The 4196-nt window shown below is 45.9% G+C and overlaps 1 non-coding gene across 1 annotated transcript; it reads left to right on the top strand.

Moving 5' to 3' along the window:
• Positions 1-2481: 2481 nt before the first annotated feature.
• Positions 2482-2554, top strand: trnak-cuu (transfer RNA lysine (anticodon CUU)). The gene has a single exon. It is a non-coding gene; the product is annotated as a tRNA-Lys (tRNA).
• Positions 2555-4196: the final 1642 nt, after the last annotated feature.

The following is a 4196-nucleotide window of genomic DNA, read 5'->3' as shown; positions in this document are numbered from 1 at the left end:
AAACGACTTGCTTGCTGGTTTCTGGGGTGCCAGCAGGTCCTTCATTCAGGCGTATGTTTTCGAGCCACAGCTGGTCAAGAGATTGTCTCTTCTCTTGTCTGCCTTATCGTCGCCGAACCAGTCTTTGGTTACAAAGCTTTGCTGGAGCCTTTCTATAAAGTCCTCCCAATTGTCTCCAGCATTATATTTCTCATCTGAGCCGTTGGTAGTCATTCTGTGGATTCCGTGATCCCGTAACTCGTCGACACTGTAAAGTCCTGACCCTGCAGTACAGACTTACACGAGGCACATGCTGAAGTTAAGGTCACTCTGGACCTGCACCTTTATTTCACAGCTCTTGAGTGCCACACTTGCCTGAGACCTGTCTTTATATATCTGTGTGGAACAGGTATGCAGTATCTCCTGCAAGTGAACCCCTGGTGGTAAAGTATGCTTGTGGTTACAGGTCATATCTAGTTACAGTCATGTATAGCATAGTAAGGTACAGTTATATACAGTAGTGTGAAATAAATGACACTGCTCACCTGGGGCTCGCTTACCGTGTCGGAGTTCTGAGTAGAGCGCTTGCTTAGGGAGTCTCGTGTCGGGCATGTGGACAATGTGGCCCTCCCAGCGGAGCTGGTCGAGTGTGGTCAGTGCTTCAATGCTGGGGATGTTGGCCTGAGCGAGTACACTGATGTTGGTGCGTCTGTCCTCCCAGGGGATTTGCAGGATCTTGCGGAGACAGCCCTGGTGGTATTTCTCCAGTGATTTGAGATGTCTGCTGCATATAGTCCATGTCTCGGAGCCATACCACGGGGCAGGTATCACCACCGCCCTGCAGACCAGAAGCCTGGTGCCAGATTTGAGGTCCTAGTCTTCAAACACTCTCCTCCTCAGGTGATCGTACACTGGAGGCGGTGTTGGACCTCGTCATCGATGTCTGCCCTTGCTGATAGTAGGTTCCCGAGGCGTGGAAAATGGTCCACGCTGTCGAAGGCCACACTTACAGCCTTCCTAAATATAGCACCCTCATTCTATTATCTGAAAACAAGTTCCTGAATTCTCGGCTAGCTGTGTAGGTTAGAGCTGTGGTTTTATCCTAAGATAGATTCTATCACAGTGTTTCCGTAGTGTAGTCGTTATCACATTCGCCTCACACACGAAAGGTCCCCGGTCCGAAACCGGGCGGAAAGATCTTGAAAACTTGAAAATGGGACGAATGGCTGACTCCTGTTCCTAACTCTTACGTTTTTATGATCTCTTGACCTTTCACAGGAGAACAAACTCTCCTCTGAACATGCATGAGAAAGCTCCAGAAAATATTTCCCCCCGAGGTGCTTTCGCGTGTGAGGCGAACGTGTTAACCGTTTCACTGCGGAAACATCTCCACTTTCAGCACCAGATTACCAAAATTAAACCCAATGAGATCGGGATAAAAGTTCCTCACATGCTCAGGGCAAAATATATGATTGCCGGTCTACAAAAGAATGACAAACTTCAGCACCAGGTCAGACAGAAATGTTAAGCGAGCAGGTGGACTGCTGAATCGGACTTTTGAGGAGTTGGTGGTGACAAAACAAATGGGTTCCGCTTAATGATTAAATAAAAGAAATGTCAGAAGTGGGACATAAATAAAGTGAAAGAATTTTACACTGAAAAGATTTGCAAGTGTTACTTGTATTTGCGTCTTTAATTAAACTTTTTGGCGTCTGACTCCCGTTCATGCCACTGCTGAATAAGAAAGGAGGGTTTGACGTTGATCAGACTGCACTGCGCCTGATATTTGTTAGCTCATCATTTATATTCAGTGGTTTCTCACCCTTTGATGGGCTGCAGTGCAGCGGATATCACGTTGGCCTCACACGCAAAAGGTCCTCGCTGGATCCGTTTTCTCTCAGTCAAAGTTATCCATTTATTGAAGTAAAATAAAGAGCAATTAATGAATAAGGGAGCCCTTTTGCCAGGGAATAAATAGCAAATAAATACAGCAAATGCTGGAAATCTCAGCAGGTCAGGCAGCATTTGCCGGGAGACTAAACTCGCCTCCGACTATTCATCCACAGAAAGTTTAAACATAATGTTTCTGCCCGGGATTGAACTAGGGTCTCTTTTGCGTGTAAAGCAAACGTGATACACACTACACAAGTTTCAACAGCAAGTTTCAACATCTGGGGCGGAGCCAACAGGCGCCTGGCTGCAATGAGTGATAAAAACCAGTGTTGGGCAGAAGCCCAGCGACCTCAGTCGGTAGAGTATGAGAGTTTTAATCTCAGGGTCGTGGGTCCGAGCCCAACGTTGGGTGATTGCATTTCTTTAAATTTAATGCAGCTTTCATGGAAAAACATAATTAATTAACCCACAATCTTCTTTTGCACAATTTACGAAATGCAAACTGAAGGAACTCCATAATTCAAGTCTGTGAGATACACAATCATGATTTCAATCATCATTAATCCACCCACAACATTTGCCATATGTCAAGGATCCAATATTTGCCAAGCCCGGCTTGCTCAGTCGGTAGAGCATGAGACTCTTAATCTCAGGGTCGTGTGTTCAAGCCCCACGTTGGGCGAATAAGTGTTGTTAAACTTTTATGTTGCTTTCACGGGAAAACATCATTAATTAACTGATCAATTGGAGAGGCTGGGTCCGTTTCCTTTGGAACAGAGTATTTGTCCTCCAGAATCGATAGTTTCCTTGCTGAATCACAATAACCAGACCCGAAACCTCCTTCTGGATGTTCGGGGGTCTCTCGTACATTCCGAGTCGTGTGATCGGCCTTTTTCTGTTCTCCAATTCAATCAATATGGCCTCGTTCAAAAATCTGTCTATCTCCACCTTAAATATATTCAATGACCCAGCCTCCACAGCTCTCTGGGGCAAAGAGCTCCAAAGATTCACCACCCTCTGAGAGAAGAAATTCTCCCTCATCTCCGTTTTAAATGGGTCACCCTTAAACGTTCAGGGAATAAGGGGTTATGGGGATCAGCCATGATCGTATTGAATGGTGGAGCAGGCTCGAGGGACCATGTGGCCTACTCCTGCTCCAACGTCTTATGTTCTTATGACACCTTATTCTGAAACTGTGCCCCCAAGTTCTAGATACCCCCACAAGGGGAAACATAGAAACATAGAAAATAGGTGCAGTAGTAGGCCATTCGGCTCTTCTAGCCTGCTCCGCCATTCACTATGATCATAGCTGATCATTCCCTCAGTACCCCTTTCCTGCTTTCTCTCCATACCCCTTGATCCTTTTAGCCATAAGGAAGATATCTAACTCCTTTTTGAATGTGTTGGTTAATTCCCGTGAAAGTAACATAAAATCTTAAGGAAAATAATTCATGCAAGGTGGGGCTCGAACGCATGACCTTAAAATTAAAAATCTCATGCTCTATAGACTGAGCTACCCAGACTTGGCCACATCTACTTTGGCAATGGTGAATACCAGGATGTTGATGTGTACTAGTCAAAGGAACATAAGAAATAGGAGCAGGAGTCGGCCATACGGCCCCTCGAGCCTGCTCTACCATTTAATAAGATCACGGCTGATCCAATCATGGACTCAGCTCCACTTACCCGCCCGCTGCCCATTACCTCTTAACCCCTTATTGTTTAAGAAACTGTCTATTTCTGTCCGAAATATATTCAATTTCCCAGCTTCCACAGCTCTCTGGGGCATGAATTCCACAGATTTACAACCCTCTGAGAGAAGAAATTCCTCCTCCTCTCAGTTTTAAATGGGCGGCCCCATATTCTAAGATCATGCCCCTTGTTCTAGTCTCCCCCATAGGTGGAAACATCCTCTCTGCATCCACTGTTAGTAAAAATAAATTCACATAGACTTTGGTAAGGTAAGAGAGAAAACTTTATTGCTAACAGAGCTCTGGGAGAAGAGTTGAGATCCAGCGATCTCCCCGAGTGCCTTTTGCCGCGGGGTTATAAGCAGTTTACAGGGGGCGGAATACAATCATTTAAATTCATTTATATACAACCAATCGATCCTTGGCTCATGGAGATGGCCTTCTGCAGTGTGACTGTGGTATCCGCTGACAGTAGCTTATGAAGAAGGCCCTCGTGGCCGATTCCGATGACAAAGATATCCCGCAGTGCTTCGGTGAGGTGGTCACCAAAATCTCATGGTGCCGCCAGCCTCCTGAGGTCTGCAGCATATTTTGTGATCTCCTGGCCTTCGGGCCGTCGCTGTGTATGAAACC

This window comes from Pristiophorus japonicus, unplaced genomic scaffold (genome assembly GCF_044704955.1).
Source record: "Pristiophorus japonicus isolate sPriJap1 unplaced genomic scaffold, sPriJap1.hap1 HAP1_SCAFFOLD_52, whole genome shotgun sequence".
Taxonomy (NCBI): Eukaryota; Metazoa; Chordata; class Chondrichthyes; family Pristiophoridae; genus Pristiophorus; species Pristiophorus japonicus.
Note: the sequence above shows the minus strand (reverse complement) of the source record. Positions and strands in the feature narration are given on the sequence as shown.